Below are 19,289 nucleotides of genomic sequence, written 5' to 3'. Positions count from 1 at the left end.
CAAAAAAAACCACAATTGTTCTTTCTTTTTTAATAAAAAGGAATTAGACTAAAAAGGAATTAGACTCTACAAATAACTTTTCAATTTGCCTTTTTTATTTTATAACGTGTCATAGATATATTACATTTAATATAGCATATCCCTCCAGGTGACAGTTTGGCTTTAACTCATTCTTTCTAATAGCTGTACTATAATTTATTTAACTTTTCTCCCATTAATGAACCCTCAGGTTGTTCCAGTTTTTTCTTTTACATCACTACAAGCAACACTCAAATAAATATTTTGGCTCATTTATCTTCGGGTGCTGATGCTTTTATTTCTATAACAAATTCCAGAGAAGAATGGCATTGCTGGGACAGAGTGTTCTTACATTTTAATGTAAAGGCCATAGCAATTCACATTTCCACCAGCAATGTTTGAGATTTCCCTGCACCCTGAACAGCAACCTATCCCCCCTCCCCAATGGGTAGAAAATGGTCTCAACATTACGCACTTTTTATGTTTAAGATATAAACTACGTATCATATGTTGCAATTTTTTTTTTTGCCTTTACACTAATGGCATACTTTGCAGCACAAAAGCTTTAAATTTGAGATGGTCAAATGTATCAACCTTTTCCTTTGTTTTAAAAGCTGAATATACTGTCAGTGGATTAGCACCTGTGGGCATGGGGGCGGTCAGACAGACTCCTCGGGACAGGTTGTCCTTTCAGCACTGAGTGCCTGACATATGACCCTCAGGTAGTACCGGGCTGCCACTGTCCAGGAGACTGCACACTGTGTGACTGAGTTCTAGGAGTGGTTTGCCTGACACCGTTGTTCAAAATGAGCAATTCCATTCCTCAAAGAACTTAGCTGTGCTGATGGAGATGAGAGCTGGTATTTAATGAGTCTGCAGCACTACAAAACATGCTCATCTATTTCTTGTTCCTCTAAGGAAATAAAAATAATCTTTCCATAGACACCTCACAAAATGCAAGTTTCTAAGTTCTATCATTTCTTTTTTCCTAAACAGAATCCTTTAGTGGTTTATGCAAATCCAGGCAGCTTCAGCTTTAGAGGTCTTATCTGTTTTTGATGAAAGCCATGACTTGACAAATGCCCCATGATTTATTGCTTTATGGCATCTGGTCAGATATGAATTAATAAGAGCTTTTATAATTTCTTACGCTACTCCCATTTTATCTTTTCAAGACCATAATCTTGCATATATTTTTCTTTTTTCTCCTTTTCTCTCATTTCCCATCCTTTGTATTTTATGTAGATTTTAAGTTAACTGATATAGGGCCCATATTAATTATATATGACCAATATATATGACCAGATTATATAACTCAGTTATATATAATTAGTGGATGAGCTGATTCAAGACATAAAAGATTACCAACGTATAGGGTAGTGTGTTAGTCTGTTATGATTCCAACTGCTATTCTTACAGCACTATTTTAAATGTGATTTAGAGCATATTGCTTTATCTGCAGTTTTCTCCCATATAAACTGTGCACAAACTTAGGAAGATGGCATCAACTTGGCAGAACATCAGAAATAAACACCAGGATGACCATCAGGAACCCAGGACAGTGTAAGAGTGATTGATTGTCATTAAGTGGAGGATCTATTAGCAGATTTTTTTCCCTACTTTTCTATATTTTCTAGGGTGTCTGACCATAGTAGATTGAACATGCATTTTGATGTGAATCCAAACAGCACCTAACTGAAGATACCTATGATGTTTAGAAGGTATGACAGTCTCCAATTTGCAAGGCATTTAGTGACTGTTGAATGACAGGTGACAGAATTCTATGTCACACATCTAGCACATGCTTATATGTATTCTTATATTTTGTAGCAAAGTCTTAGGCTCATGGAAATCAGAATTGGAAGAGATGTTAGGACTCATTAGGTCCACTTGCTTGCAAATACTTTTAGTTCTGGAAGCCTTTATCTGAAATTTTATATAGAAACCTACTATATCAAAGTAAGAGGCTTAGAGCACGGGGAAGAGGCCTTGTGAGCCAGAGCCCTACCTACTTAGCCCTCCGAGGTAAACAGGTCCTAAATGTCAAAAATCTTTTAAGAGACACTGTTTGAAAACCATTGATTTGATTCAACCCATTCATTTTTCCAGAAAAAAGCAGCTCAAGTGAGGCCATGAAGCCAGTTAGCTGCAGAATCAGATCTTCTGATTTGGAGTCTAATCTTTTCCAACACAACACCGCTTTTCCAGTGGCCTAATGCTCTCCAGACACAGGAACAATGCCTCAGGCCTCTGTCTCCCTCCCAGGCCAGCCCAGAGAGCAGTGCTGAGAGCATCTTTTTTAACCAAATAATTGATATATACCTGTTATTCAACTGGAAAAGGAGAGATGACCACCCAAGGTTAATTATATACAGAAAAAGCTATGCATGCTTTTTAAAAAAGGAGCTAAGGATCCTTTCAGTCTCCATACCTAACCTCCTCAGTGGCACCAAGGACATTTCCCAGTACCAATAAGAGGAAGATTAAGAAGTTAAACAACAAAGCAGCTGAGGTATATAATAGACTTTAAAACCAAAAGCAGGAACAAGATGTATATTGAAGAAACTTCTTCCTGCCCAGAGCAATTAATGTGGCGAACACATGGGAGGGGAAGCAAATTATTTTCAAGCTTTAAAGGGAAGATAAAAGACATGAAGAAATAATAAGCAGTGAGCCCACAGGGCAAGGGCAAACAGGAGGGCATGTTTTTCTTTCTTCCAAAAGATATTTTTATTGCTTGTAGTAATTGCCCAAAGTTTTACACTGTTCCTTGTCTTCCATCAATTACAGAGAGACAGAATAAGACATCCAGAGGGAAACTGCATAGCAGAGACATCAATGCAAGCAATGGGGATGAAAACGAGCTCCCGAAATCTGGTACATGCCTTAGCCCTAGCTACGGTTACAAAAAGGCAAGCTTCCCTTTATTCAGAAGGTAGCATATAGTTCTTTTAGAAATGACGACTATAATGAGGATCATGAAGTGGCATGTGTATCGGTGAAGAAACCACAGGGTATATGTTCACTTAAGTTTGATTGGGAATTTTCTGCTGTGTTGCAGCTATTTCTCCAGGCCGTACACAGCATAGCACAAGTTCTCTTAGGTCCATTCATGTGCTACTGGGACAAGCTTGCCTCCTATGTCTAGTTTCTCCCATACAATTCATTTTGCTCATGCCTACAAGCATATTCATCCCGATTTACTGTCAATGCCACTGCGATTTCTGACATACATAGAGAACTTTTCTGTATGACTTACAGAACATTTTCTCATTTTACCTTCATGACATCTCTGTGATGGGTGCTTGCATGTGACAGATAAGGAAACTGAAACTGCAGTGATGACAATGATGACTCCAAGGCTTCATGGTTAATAAGTGGCAGGATAAAAATACAAACCTTGAACTTTTGGTTTTTATTCTTCTACTAGAAGCCCGGTGCACGAAATTCGTGCACTTGGGGAGTCCCTCAGCCTGGCCTGTGCCCTCTCGCAGTCCAGGAACCCTCAGGGGATGTCCGACTAATGGCCTAGGCCTGCTCCCCATGGGCAGCGGGCCTAAGCCAGCAGTCAGACATCCTTAGCACTGCTGTGGAAGTGGAAGAGGCTCCCACCACTGCCGCTGCACTTGCCAGCTGTGAGCCTGGCTTCTGGCTGAGTGGCGCTCCCCCTGTGGGAGTGCACTGGCCACCAGGGGCAGCTCCTGCATTAAGCGTCTGTCCCCTGGTGGTCAGTGCGCATCACAGCGACTTGTTGTTCCACCCTTGGGCTGAAATCGGCTCTCCAACATCCCCTGAGGGGTCCCGGATTGCAAGAGGGTGCAGGTAAGGCTGAGGGACCCCACTGGTGCACAATTGGGACCAGGGAGGGGAGGGATGCGGGAGGTTGGCCAGCCAGGGAGGGACCACAGGAGGGTTCCAGGGTGTGTCTGGCCCATCTTGCTCAGTCCTGTTGGCCGGACCCCAGCAGCAAGCTAATCTACCGGTTGGAACGTCTGCCCTCTGATGGTCAGTGCACATCATAGCGACTGGTCAACCAGTCAACTGTCTGCCCCCGGTGGTCAGTGCACATTATAGCAAGCAGTTGAGCGGCCTTAGCATATCATTAGCATATTACGCTTTGATTGGTTGAACAGATGACCATACACTTGGCATATTAGGCTTTTATTATATAGGATTACAACCTACTTTCCACTAAACCACACAGAACACCATCAGATGTTACTTACTGTCTTCTTGACAAACTCCACTGCCTCAGCGTGGCTTTCCAGTTGCTTCATATCTGGGGTCCTTTCCCGGCTAACCTTCTCTCCCACTTCTCTCCAGCATACTCTCAGTGTTTGTTCATAACAAACCTTTTACCTGGACTGCCCTCCCTTCTTTTCCTTTTACCACATTCTATATAGCCTTCAAGGTCAGCAGAATGTTGGAAGATACAATCTTTCAACAAAAGCAATTTATGTCTGAATTGCACATTTTAACATTTCACTATATTCAGTATAATTTTTGGTAAAACGTAGCTGTTACATTATTTGTTATAACACGAGTTAAATTATTTTATATTTAATTATTTAATGCATTGAGGTCTTGTTTCTGTTGAATACCAAACAGTTTGGTGGTAAAGAGAGATATTATATACTTTAATTCAAGAACATGTACTAGTGTTTAGAACAGAATAAGTGCTCAATAACAGAAATTAATGATTTTTGTTTTTGTTTTTGTTTCAATGCAGTGCCTAGCATTATATGAAAACATTATCACTGAAATGACTGGGGTAAGGAGAACAAGGCAGAATTTTAATCTTAGAGAAACTGGGGTACTTGAAAGTAGAAATTCAAACCTAAAACTCGGTACACAGTGAAAGTAGACAAGCAGCAAGTCTGACTCCATGCTCCCTATATAGCTCCTGCTTAAGAAAGAAGACTCTCGGTTTAGTACCGGGAGAACCAAGATGGCGGCATAGGTTAACGCCGGAGTTTGCTGCTTTGAACAACTACTTCAAAAGTGAAACCAAAAAACGGAAGGGACATCACCCAGAACCACAGGAACGCTGGCTGAGTGGAAGTCTTACAACTAGGAGGAAAGAGAAACGCATACGGACACTCAGAGGAGGCGCAGTGCTGAAGTCAAGTTCTGAGGTGCGGAGTGCGCGAGCGGGCTGGCGGAGGAGGGCGCGGTTGGCGTTTTCAATCGGGAGGGAGTCACAGACTCTGAGCTCCAGATCCGGGCGAGTCTTTAGGGACCCAGACTCAAACGGGAGAAGCGGGACTGTCTGGCTTCGGTCAGAGCGAGTGCAGCTTTCTCTCCGAGGTGTGCAGCGGGTGCTGGGACTCAGAGAGGCAGAGCCCCTGGGGACAGGACTGAGAGCCGCCATAACTGCTCTCTCTGGCCCACCCTGTTGATCCTGTGCGACCCGCCCCGCCCAAGCCCTGCACACAGGCATTTGCCGGATAGCCTCAGGCAAAGGCTAGATTAGCACCTCCCTAGAGGACAGAAGTTCTCTCACTGCTGACACAGCTGATTCTCATAGCCACTTGGCCTGGAGGTCAAACCCTCCCTGGAATTAGCTACAACAATCAAGATTTAACTATAAGACTGCGAACAAAGACCACTAGGGGGTGCACCAAGGAAGCATAACAAAATGCGGAGACAAAGAAACAGGACAAAATTGTCAATGGAAGATATAGAGTTCAGAACCACACTTTTAAGGTCTCTCAAGAACTGTTTAGAAGCCGCTGATAAACTTAATGAGATCTACAAGAAAACTAATGAGACCCTCGATCTTATATTGGGGAACCAACTAGAAATTAAGCATACACGGACTGAAATAACAAATATTATACAGACTCCCGACAGCAGACCAGAGGAGCGCAAGAATCAAGTCAATGATTTGAAATGCGAGGAAGCAAAAAACACCCAACCGGAAAAGCAAAATGAAAAAAGAATCCAAAAATGCGAGGATAGTGTAAGGAGCCTCTGGGACAGCTTCAAGCGTACCAACATCAGAATTATAGGGGTGCCAGAAGATGAGAGAGAGCAAGATATTGAAAACCTATTTGAAGAAATAATGACAGAAAACTTCCCCCACCTGGTGAAAGAAATAGACTTACAGGTCCAAGAAGCGCGGAGAACCCCAAACAAAAGGAATCCAAAGAGGACCACACCAAGACACATCATAATAAAAATGCCAAGAGCAAAAGATAAAGAGAGACTCTTAAGAGCAGCAAGAGAAAGAAACTCAGTTACCTACAAGGGAATACCCATACGACTGTCAGCTGATTTCTCAACAGAAACTTTGCAGGCCAGAAGGGAGTGGCAAGAAATATTCAAAGTGATGAATACCAAGAACCTACAACCAAGATTCCTTTATCCAGCAAAGCTATCATTCAGAATTGAAGGTCAGATAAAGAGCTTCACAGATAAGGAAAAGCTAAAGGAGTTCATCACCACCAAACCAGGATTATATGAAATGCTGAAAGGTATCCTTTAAGAAGAGGAAGAGGAAGAAAAAGGTAAAGATACAAATTATGAACAACAAATATGCATCTATCAACAAGTGAATCTAAGAATCAAGTGAATAAATAATCTGATGAACAGAATGAACTGGTGATTATAATAGAATCAGGGACATAGAAAGGGAATGGACTGACTATTCCTGGGGGGGAAAGGGGTGTGGGAGCTTCGGGAAGAGACTGGACAAAAATTGTGCACCTATGGATGAGGACAGTGGGTGGGGAGTGAAGGCGGAGGGTGGGGCGGGAACTGGGAGGAGGGGAGTTATGGGGGGAAAAAAAAGAGGAACAAATGTAATAATCTGAACAATAAAGATTTAATTAAAAAAAAAAAAAAGAAGACTCTCTTCAGTACTGGGCTAGGACTGAACCATAGGTGGAGCTTAAGTAGCCCCGAGGAGGCACAGAGGAGAGGGAGATAAAAAGAGAAAGTGACCAGGAAGATCACTGGTGGGCTGTGTCCTAGAAAACAGTTACCTTCTGTAAGACAGTTTGCATGGATGATATATAACACATCTGCTGCTGATCATGGGAAATAGCTCTGATTTCAAAATTCCACACTTGTTTTTTAAAATACAGTTTTATTGGGACACAGCCACACCCATTTGTGTAAGCACCACCTATGGCTACTTTCGCACTACAAGGCTGGAGTTGAATCGCTGCAACAGACCTTAACAAATATCTGGCCCTGTACAGACGCTTGCTGACCCCTGCTCTAAAATCTAGCTCTGCTTTCCAAAAGGAGATTACAAACCAATTTTTGGCAAGGAAGACCCAGAAGCAGTCACTGGTTCAGAAAGGCCAGAACGTTTCCTTCTGTTACTGACGAGCCATTGCTCTGGCCATGAACCCATCACTTGGCCCTTCTGCCTTACTGTATCTATTTGTGATGCTGAGATTATTCTACCCATTTCTGTGTGTTGGGTCTGAAGTTTTCTAGCACTTGTGTATTGTGTGTAGCTATGATTATTCCCTAATGCTCATGTTCACATGAAATGTTAGGGTAGAAAAAGCATGTGCTGTTTATACAATGGTCAGTAAAAGTAGTTACAGCATCAACTTGCTTAAATGCCCATAAGGAAGTAGCAGATTTTTTGAATTCAAACAAGTATATCTTTGACATTACGTTTACCAGTTTCGGTGGATTCCTTTCTTAAATGGATTTCATAAATTTTCTCTTATCAAACTGGTTTGGCTCAGTGGATAGAGCGTCAGCCTGCGGACTGAAGGGTCTCAGGTTCGATTCCGGTCAAGGGCATGTACCTTGGTTGCGGGCACATCCCCAGTAGGAGATGTGTAAGAGGCAGCTGATCGATGTTTCTCTCTCATCGATGTTTCTAACTCTCTATCTCTCTCCCTTCCTCTCTGTAAAAAAATCAATAAGATATTTAAAAAAAATTTTCTCTTATCAACAGAGTATATAAAATATAATTTAACCTTTAACATTTTTTTTTTTTTTTTGCTGACTCAAAATCATCATAATGAAATTATCGCATTACAGCCCTCTGGGGCTGCTAAGGAATGGAGGCTAACTGAGCTAACACAAAAGAGCCAAGAAAACTGATTTCATAGTTCTTTTATCTGCTTTTCTCTTGCCTTCACTTTTAGGAGCCATTCTGCAGTGGATTGACAAGATTGGGAAGATGTGATCTAAATCAACTGCCAATCTCATGCTGAAATTCCTCGATTTAAAAGAAAGTGCCCATCTAATGGAATGGTCTTTGTCTTGGTCTGTTCAGGTTGCTGTAACAAAATACCATAAACCAGGCGTTCTCAAACTACAGCCCGTGGGCCACATGCGGCCCGACGAAACATTTATCCGGCCCGCCGGGTGTTTCTGCCGCCGCTGCCTGTCCTGCTTAGCAGCCGACTCGTCCCGGGCCCGCAGTGCGCATGTGTGGAATGTCTGAGGGACAGTGAACTGGCCCCTGTTTAAAAAGTTTGAGGACCTCTGCCATAAACTGTGTGGCCTATAAACAACAGAAATTTATTTCTCTCATTTCTAAAGGCTATAAATTAGAGATCAGGATGCCAGCATAGTTGGGTGAGAGCCCTCCCGTTTTAGTCTCACATAGTGGAAGGGGCAAGGGATCTCTCTAGGGTCTCGTTTATGAAGGCACAATAATCCCATTTATGAAGGCTCTGCCTCATGACCGAATCATCTCCTAAAGGCCCTGCTTCCCTAAACCATTACCTTGGGCATTAGGATTTCAACATATGGATGTTGGGAGAAGACACAAACATTCAGACCACAGCAGTCTGGTCTAGTTTAATTAACCAATCATAAAATAGTTACATTATGCCTCCTCTGGGCCAGTCATAATGTTATTCAAAGATGATCAAGACATGGTTTCTGTGCTTATGAAGCGTAAGATTCCAATATTGGTAGAAAGCCCAATGTTGTTCTCATATAAGATTGTATGTGAATAAGAAGGGCCCACCTCTCATAGCTTCACATTTTGCTCATTCAACTCTATCTGATAAAGCCATTTTGTTTTCAGGCTCCATCACACATCTATCCTATCTAATAAAAGAGAAACATGGTAATTGGCATACAACCGCTACCCTTCCCATTGGCTAATCAGGGCGATATGCAAATTAACTGTCAGCCAAGATGGTGGCCGGCAGCCAGGCAGCTTGAAACTAACATGAGGCTTGCTTGCTTCAGTGACGGAGGACTCCAACGTTCCCCGCCGGCCGCTGCAGGCCTCTGAGCTGCAACTCTAAGCAACTATGTAACAAATATAGAAGCTAAACAAAACCCCAGAAACCTGCCGGGCTTCAGCCAGCCGGATCGCAACATTGTAAGCAAAGGCCAGAAACCTACTTTCAGCAGCGGAGGTTTAAGAGCTGGAGCCAAGCCTCAAAGCTAAAGCTGGCCCAGAATAAAAAAAAAAGAAAAAAAGAAAAAAAGGAGCAGTTGGGAGCTTCAGTCACCCCCAGCCTGAAAACAGCCCTCAGCCCCTCACCCAGACTGGCCAGGCACCCCAATGGGGACCCCCACCCTGAAGGATGTGTGACCAGCTGCAAACAGCCATCATCCCCTCACCCAGGCTGGCCAGGCACCCCAGTGGGGACCCCCACCCTGAAGGATGTGTGACCAGCTGCAAACAGCCATCATCCCCTCACCCAGGCTGGCCAGGTACCCCAGTGGGGACCCCCACCCTGATCCAGGACACCCTTCAGGGCAAACCAGCCGGCACCCACCCATGCACCAGGCCTCTACCCTATATAGTAAAAGGGTAATATGCCTCCCAGCACCAGGATCAGCGGAGCCGCAAGGCCTCCCGGCACCAGGATCAGCGTGACGGGGGCAGCGCCCAAACCCCCTGATCGCCCTGTGGCTCTGTGTGTGACAGGGTGCGGCGCCCCAACCCCCCCTTCCCCCAACAGGCCCTGCTCTGTGTGTGACGGGGTAGAGCCATAACCTCCCCATCAGCCCTGCCCTGAGTGTGAGAGTGGCGGCACCCCAACCCCCTGATCGGCCCTGCTCTGTGCGTGACAGGGTACAGAGCCCCAACCCCCTTGATGGGCCCTGCTCTGTGAGTGACAGGGGAAAATGCCCCAACCCCCTGATTGGCCCTGCTCTGTGCATGCCAGGGGGTGGCGCCGCAACCTCCCCATCAACCCTGCCTTGAGTGTGACAGGGGATGGTGCCCCAACCCCCCAATCGGCCCTACCCTGAGCGTGACTGAGGGTGGAATCACAACCTCCCGATCGCCCTGCTCTGTGTATAACGGGCGGCGCCCCAACTCCCCAATCGGCCCTGCTCTGAGCCCGACCAGGGGCTGCACCTAGGGATTGGGCCTGCCCTCTGCCACCCAGGAGCAGGCCTAAGCCAGCAGGGCGTTATCTCCCGAGGGGTCCCAGACTGCGAGAGGGCACAGGCCGGGCTGAGGGCCCCCCCCCCGCCCGGAGTGCACAAATTTTTGTGCACCGGGCCTCTAGTATATATATAAAAGGCTAATATGCAAAGTATCCCCTCGGGAGTTTGACTGGGAGACTGGGAGTTCGATTGCTTGCTATGACGTGTGCTGACCACCAGGGGAGGGCATGGAACGAAGGAATGCCCCGGCCGGCAGCCCAGGAAGGGAGGGTTCTGCTGGCAGCCGGAAGGCCCTGATGGGGCCTGATCGCCAGCCAGGCCTAGGGACCCCACCTATGCATGAATTTCATGCACCGGGCCTCTAATTTGTTATATTTTCTAATGACTTTGAGCAATGTCTAAATAGGTAAGAAGAAAGTTCATAAAAATATAAATAAATAAACCTGGGGGGGGGGGAGCAGAAGGAAGTTCATGAGTGGTCAGTACACTTGCTTTCCAAGATCAGGATTTTGCCTCATAAAAGCTTTGCAATGTGGTTTCCAAGCATAAGTACTAGCTAAAAATGAAGACTTCTTTGTGTTATAGAGTAATACCTCAAAGAGTCGTTTTACAAAAACTAATATCCTCATCTTGAATTACTTGCTAAAGGTCCAAGAGGACATTAGGTAGACTTCGACATGACACTCCCACTGCACCAATTTAAAATTTCTGTCTCCATTTCACAATAAGGAGCTGAAATATTTTTATTACCTAATAAAGTATGGTAAGCCCAGCTGTAAGATTTTTCCTTTATAAGAAGAATTTACCACATCATGATTCAAAATCAAATATAACACAAAGAATATGGGGTTCCTGGGAAAGAGAAAGATGGAAGGGAGAGAAGAGAAACATAAATGAAAAGAGAGTTAAGAAAGGGTTCAGGAAGGCAGAGAAAAATAGAGGCAAGAAAAAAAAAGGATAGAATCAAGAGGAGAAAGACATGAGATAAATATTTAATCAAGGTGTCTTTATTCAAAAACTTACAGTGTTGTGAGATCACAAATGAAGAACTATTTACTTAATTTCCTTACAAGAATAAGGGTGTGAAGAGCCTAAGGTTTACCCTCAAACACCCAACCCTCCGTAGATCTGATACCAACTGATCACACCTGGCTCCCAGCTCCAGGGCAAAGGAAGCAGGTATGTCATCTGCTGCCAGGTAGTGCTGGAAAAGTTGGACTCAAGCCAAAAGCAACCATGTGGTAAAATAGTCCTAGCAACTGAGGAAATAACAGGTTTGAACCAGGATTAGGTAAGTGGAAGTTTAGCCAACACAATAGAAAAGGAATTAGATGGATAAAAGACTGGGATAGAGTAGGTTAAATCATCACTATTTACAGATTATATGATAAAAAAACCCAAGAAAGTCAATAAGAAACTACTAAAACAGAACAGAATTTAGCAAGTCTGATGTAGTATGAATCAAGGCCATTCATAAATAACAAACAGATGTAATAGATTAAAATACCTCAGTTATAATAGCCAAAACAACAAAACACATAGGAATAAACTTAATGAGAATCTGAAGGAAATATAAGAGGAAAACTTCAAGACACTTCTAAAGGACAGGCAAGTGACCAAAAGGAAAGACATACCGTGGTCTTGGGTAGGAAAACCTGACATCAGAAAGATATCATTCGCCGAAACCGGTTTGGCTCAGTGGATAGAGCGTCGGCTTGCGGACTGAAAGGTCCCAGGTTCGATTCCGGTCAAGGGCATGTACCTGGGTTGCGGGCACATCCCCAGTAGGGGGCGTGCTGGAGGCAGCTGATCGATGTTTCTCTCTCATCGATGTTTCTAACTCTCTATCCTTCTCCCTTCCTCTCTGTAAAAAATCAATAAAATATTTTTAAAAAAAAAAAAAAAGAAAGATATCATTCTCCTTAATTAGAAGTCAAATGCCAATCACAATAAATAAGAATAGTAAGGGAAGTGCTGGGAAAAAAGAGTAATAAATGGAAACTAGCCCTATCAGATATTAAGATGTTTTATAGATTCTCAATAATCATAACATTATTGCATGAATTATAGATAAATCAATAGAACAGAATAGAAAGCCCAAAAATAAATCCGAATACATTTGGGGTTTTAATATATGATATGAATGGCATCTTAAATCAGTGAGGAAGACAGGCCATTCAAAATAACTTGTTGGGATAGCTGAATAGACAACTGGAAATAGATAAGTTTTTCTATACACACGATACAGCAGGTTAAAATCCAAGTGGAGCAAAGATTAAAATGTTAAAAATGGAAGAACACACCATCTATGAAGTAATCTTGAAACAAAATCGAATCTAAATTTGATAGCACTTGGCTTGATCCAACTACCAATTTAAAGAAAATACAGAGGACAGTGGAACATATAAACTACACTGCAGGAATGCAAACAGCAAAATCCAGACTGTGGGAGACTCTATGGATACACTCATGGTGTAATTCTCCAGAAAAAAAAAAAAAACCAAGAAGAGTATGTCTGGTAGACGTATTTGTTATAAGGAGGGAAATATAGATGAATATATTCTTGTATATTCATAAAAATATTTCTAGATAGATTCACAGAAAATTAAAGCTGTGGTATCTTGGAATGGGAGAAATTGTCATGAGAAAGATGGTAGGAAGAAGAATTCAGTTTATAATTTAAAAACTTTTGAATTTTTGACCTATAGAAATTCATTACCTATTAAAAAAAAAACTGAAAGAAACCAATGAACTTCAAAAAAGCAGCAGCTCTTACCCTTGTAATGACCATGAAAAAGCTCCTGTGTAGAAGTTACTGAAGAGGTTAACAGCAGCCAAGGAATAGTGAGCACCTGAACTAAGGTAATATATCTTGCTTTTTTCACTGGAATATCTCAACAATTTCCAAACTTATTTTCTTGACTGAAGTCTTGTACCTTCCAAACCATACTCCATGTGGTTATTGGGATGACCTTCCTAAAATGAAGTTCTAATCATGTTTAAAAACTTTTGAGGGTTTCCTCAAAAAATTAAAAATAGAACTCCATATGAGCCAGCTTTCTATTTCTGAAACTGACAACAAAATTCCACTTCTGAAGAAAATGAAAACACTAACCCCAAAAGACATCTGCATCTCCATGTTCACTGCAGCATTACTCACAACAGCCAAGATATTTAAAAACAACGTAAGTGTCCACTGATGGCAAATGGAGGAAGAAAATGTGGTGCGCGCACACACACACGAACACACACACATATGCAATGGAATATTATTCAGCCAAAACAAAGAAGGAAATCTTGCCATTTGCAACAACACGGATGAACCTTGAGGGCATTATGCTAAGGAAGATACGCCAGGCAGAGAAGGCACACACTGCATGATTTCACTTCCATGTGGAATCTAAAAAAGAAAAAAAGCGCAAGTTCATAGATACAGAGAACAGACTGGATGCTGTCAGAGGCGGGGGATAAGTGAAATGGGTGAAGGGGGTCAAAGGAATGAACTGCCAGTTATAAAATAAGTAAGTTATAAGGATGTAATGTACAGCATGGTGACTATCGTTAATAATACTGTATTGAACATTTGAAAGTTGCTATGAGAGGAGATATTAAAAGTTCTCATTATAAGAAAAAAATTGTAACTATGGTGACAGACATTAACCAGACATTGTGGTGATCATTTCATAATACATAAAAATACTGAATCATTATGTTGTACACTAGAAACTAATATAATGTTATATGCCAATTATTCCTCAATAAAAAAAAAAAATGTCTCTCTCTCTTACCCTACAGGACTAAATTCAACTCCCTAGCAAGGTGTAACACTCAACATCTTTCATAATCTAGCCTTAACCTACAGGCTTTCCAGAGATTTGCCTTGTCACTTCTCACTACCAACCCTACCTCCCACATCCTCTGAATTACTGATACAGCTAAAATGCTACATCCCTTTTATCCCAGCAGAAGTTTCAGGAACCATGCTCATGCCCCCTACTAGAACTAATTTCCCTTTTCTATAAGGCTCACAGAATGCTTCGTTCAAACCTATAATATAGTGCATGTTGTAACAATTATTTGTTCTAGTTGGTATTTAATACATGAATAATCATGCCTTATGACCAACCCAACTCCTTTTTTAAAGGTCCTAAGTTCAAAGAAAAGGATGCCCCAAAAAAGAATGTCAAAAGCCAGGCTTACAAAAAAAATTTACTAGTCCACTGAAATGAATTTATTGGCTTGTCTTCATTCCAGATGGCCCTTGAAATCAACATCCTGTACTATTCACACAGCATACCAAGAGCTGTATCCAGGCTGTGTTCTTCAACAGGCTCCAGCAGGCTCTCCGACTCCTTCAAATGAGAACAAGTTTCCCTCAGGCATTTACCAACGAAAAGCCCACCATCTGTTTCCTAGGGAGCAGAGTGAAGCTCAGAGAGCGTGTTTATAAAGAGTCAAGTTGGTCACAAGCGCAGAAACTAGACATCACAAGTGCTCCTAATTAGGCAGATCCCTGTGCTAAACTAGAAAGCAACGGAAGCTTGCAATCTTATTATTATTTTTCTTGCATGTCCAGGATATCTTTGCCTATGGAGAAAGTATGGATTTGGCTGCAGAAACACACTTGAAAGGTGGTCATGATACAGGTGTGGAAGCTGTTCCAAGTGCTGGAGTAGGAGGAGGCCCCTCACACCAGTACCTGCCTACTGTTCCTATACATAGGTTTCTGAGCACTTTTACTCCTCTTTCTGTCGCTGAAATATCATCCTTCAGTCTTCCTTCTCACATTTCTTACAACCAAATTTCCCTAGCTAGTTTTCTCATTTTACCTCCCTGTGGTGTTATACTGTGAGCTTCAATGCACTGAATAATCATTTATGTCTTCACAGATTATGTTGAATCTCTTACCTAACACCTTCTAAGACTTCACCCAATCCATATCTGAGCACTGACCTAAATCATCACTATCTGTCTGCAGAAGAGCCTTACGCAATAGTAACCATGGAATCGCAGGGCTTTAAGCTGGAAGCGCTCTGACAGATGCCTAGTGAGCCACAGCTCACCCTGCTCGGTTAGTAAACAGAAAGAGGAACTGACTTGCCTGAGATCCAGTTGCTAATATCTAGTTCAGCTATTTCTACCCCACCAAGCAATCCGCATTCCTTCCATTTATTTCCTTAATGTTAGATATGGTTTTTAAATTTGTTTCATAACAAACTGTGGTTTAGATACCAGAATCTTCCAAGGAATTTCCTGGTACCAGGAGCATCTTCATGAATTATATCCAAACTCCTTCATGCAACAAGTAGGAGTGGGTGGAGAAAGAACATGAATTCATCTTTAATTGGTCTACCAGGTAAACAGTTCTGAGGTGGCCTGCCAGTATTGATTTTCCCTAGTATCTTGCATTCCGTGAGTTGTATTCAGGGCAGTGAAGGTCACAAAGCAAACCAAGCTGCACCACAAGTGCTTGGCCAAATATGAGGGCAGACTGTAGATTTCATTGCTCTATGTTACAGCCCAAAATAAATGAAAGGAACACTATCATTACAAAATAAATAATTCTTGTGAAAGTCTCCTTGTAATTATCCAAAAGCATTTTAGGGCACCAATTCTTTGCAACCATTGTAAGAAACAATTTCCTGCATGTTCAAGTAGACATTTGTTCTGGGTTGAATTGTGTACCCCTTGAAAAGATGTGTTGAAGTATTAACCCTCAGCACCTCAGAATGTGACCTCATTTGACAGAGCCTTTACAGATATAATAATCAAGTTAAAATAAGGTCATTCGGGTGGGCCCTAATCCAGTGAATCCAGTGTGACTGATGTCCAAGTAAAAAGGGGAAATTTGGACAGAGATACACACGGAGGGAGGGCATTATGAAGACACAGGGAAAACATCACCTACAAGTCAAGGAACACCTAAGGTTATCAGAAGTGAGGAAAGAGGAATGAGACAGATTCTCCCTCATAGCACTCAAAAGGCATCAACCCTGCCAGCGCCTGATTTTGAACTTTTAGCCCCCAGAATAGTGAGACAATCAATATCTGTGGTTTCAGCCACTCAAGTCCATGGCACCTTCTTATGGCAGCCCTAGCAAACCAATACAGTATCTGATGACCAATGGCTCTCCAATACCTCCTAGCCAATGCTGGCAGGAATCTTCAGATTAACAAAGGGTCTGCCTCTGAAATGTTAATAGAAAGTATATAGCTTATCGTAGAAAAGACATCCAAGAGATTTTCCACTTTAGAATAATTGACTAATTTATGCAAAGGCCAATAAATACCACACTGCCACTTTTGGCAAACCAGAGTACAAAAAGTGGCCACACACACACACACACACACACACACACACACACACACAGAATATCCCTATATTTGGCCTTGAATAGATCGGAAGTTCCCATAGTTGCTGTGACTATGATTCCAATAATGCCTGTCAGTTCGGCAGATGAGACTGAAGCAGCTGCATCTTCAATACATGTCATTGTCTTAAAAAGATGCTCAGTGATTTACAATTAAATTACAGAGCTGTCAAAAAGGGTTATAATTATAGCATTTATTCACCACATTTACAAGGCTAGACATACACAAAAAGAACTAGAAGCTGAAGAAGAAAAAAACCTACTCCACATTACTTACCTCAGCAGGAAATTTGGTTGAGGGAGAAGAGGAGCTAGTTATCATGCAAAGAGCCCATTTATCGCAACAACAATGCTTTGTGCTTCCAGAGGGTCTTCCATTCCAGAAGTCAGAGGCACTTTAAAACATCAGCTGGTAGCAACTCATTTCTCTTTTACAACTGGGAAAAGGAGGGCCAGTAAGGTGGCCGTGACTCACCCACAGTTACAGACAAGCAAGGGAGGGGCCGGGACCTGAACCAAGAGCAAGGGCAACTCCCGCCAGTGGGCTGACCAAGGAAAGCGAAATCAGGACAGCGGATCCCTGCTCTCATCTAGAAGAGGGTGTTAATTCATCCAGAAATTATTTATCTCATAATAAATACATTATTTATTGTGCGCCTCTTAGCGAGGCCTGAAAATTGTCCTTCACTTCTCCTGCCAAAACAGCGCAAGGGAAAAGAGAGGAAGAAAATCTTCAACTGACATTTGTGCTAGTCAATTCTGCACCTAATCAATAATGCATCCAGAATCACCGGAAGAATGGTACAATTCACTGAGTCACCTTCAACCTCAGCATCCGAAAAATAAATTGAGGATAGTAATGCTTATGCAGTCAGCAAACTCCTTGAATACAAAAAAAAAAGAAAAGCTAATTTGATCACCACGCATAGTTGCAATCCAGCAACCAACGAATATCTATTGCACTCTCCCTTTGTGTGTGCCGTTGTGCTAGAGACTGTCAGGGTCCAGAGAGGTGTCATATTTAGACTAGTTTCTCAAGAGCTGATAGTTAAAGGGACACACAAAGAGAGAAAGCAAAACAAGGCAATAAATACACAGTATTTTAATTCAGTCATATAAACAGGTTCAGAGCAAGGAGGAACTGAACTAATTCTTTCCAATTTGTTTCTTACCCTCTCTTCCCTGAATATGACCATATATAAGGGTGGTTTTCTGGTGTCTTCAGGTAAATGCACCTGAGTGTTCTAAAAATTTATTTCAATTGGTCATTTAATTAATCCGTCCTTCCCACGACGTGTGCTACGTGCCACTGAGTGGGTTCTGACCCCTGGTGACCCTCTGAGAGGGTGATGTCCGCAGTGTCCCGTCCTCAGCAGCCCTGCTCCGCTCCTACGGCCTCTTTTATGGAGTCAATCTGTCTCAGATTCTGTGTTCGTCTTTCCCTGCTGCCTTCTATTTTTTGCAGCATTACTGTCTTTGCCAAAGAACCCTGCCTTCTGAAGATGTGCCCAAAGTAGGACAGCTTCAGTTTCATCATTTTTTCCCCCAGCGATGTTTCAGGCTTCAATTCGTCTTTCTGGCGGTCTGCGTATCCACAGATCTCTCCTCCACCGCCATGCTTCAAATGAATCAATTTGTTTCCTATCAGCCTTCTTCACTGTCCAAATTTCACATCTGTACATAGTAACTGGGAATGTGAGGATGTCAGTGATCTTAGCCTTGGTCTCTAGTGACATATCTTTGCTCTTGGGGATCTTTCCTGGTTCTCCCATTGCTGCCCTCCGACTCTCAACCTTCTCTTGGTTTCTTGGCAACAGTCTCCATTTGAAATGATGACTGAACCAAAGTAAACAAAATCTTTAACAATGTAAAAGTCTTCACTGTCTATGTTAAAGCTGTGTGTTTTTTTCTGTGGTCATCATTGTTGACTTCTTGATGTTCAAGTGCAGCCCTGCTTTGGCACTTTCTTCTTTCACCTTCATCAGAAATCATTCCAAATCATTGCTACTTTCTGCCAGGAAGATGGTGTCATCTACATAGCTTAAGCTATTGATATTTCTTCCACCAATTTCCACTTCTTCCTCTGAGTCTAGCCCAGCTTTTCATATGATACAATCTATGTACAGATGAAACAAAAGGGAGATAACATGCAACCTTGTCTGATGCCTTCACCTACAGGAAAACATTCTGTCTCCCCATATTCTGTCCTGACAGTGGCTTCCTGTCCACAGCACAGGTTACTCACCAGGACAGCCAATGCTGAGGCACACCCATTTCAGAGTGAGCCTCAGGATTTCATGACCACAGTCAAAGGCTTTACTCTAGTCTATAAGACACTGACTAAACTTCTGAAATTCTTTGGTATCCTATATAATAAAAGGGTAATATGCAAATAGGCCAAACAGCAGAACAACCAACCAATCAAAGGGTAATATGCTAATGATATGCTAAGGCTGCTCAACTGCTTGCTATGACATGCACTGACGACCAGGGGCTGACAGTCAACTGGTCGACCAGTCGCTAGGATGTGCACTGACCACCAGGGGGCAGATGCTCCAACCGGTA

The 19,289-nt window shown here is 42.5% G+C and overlaps 1 protein-coding gene across 7 annotated transcripts in view; it reads right to left on the bottom strand.

The window, feature by feature from the left end:
• The window catches only part of CRACD (capping protein inhibiting regulator of actin dynamics), a 246,994-nt gene that overhangs the window by 77,559 nt on the left and 150,146 nt on the right, over positions 1 to 19,289 (bottom strand). The gene's annotated exons all lie outside the window — the stretch shown is intronic.

Source organism: Myotis myotis, unplaced genomic scaffold, assembly GCF_014108235.1.
Source record: "Myotis myotis isolate mMyoMyo1 unplaced genomic scaffold, mMyoMyo1.p scaffold_m19_p_1, whole genome shotgun sequence".
NCBI lineage: Eukaryota > Metazoa > Chordata > Mammalia > Chiroptera > Vespertilionidae > Myotis > Myotis myotis.
This window is presented reverse-complemented; position numbering and strand designations above follow the sequence as displayed.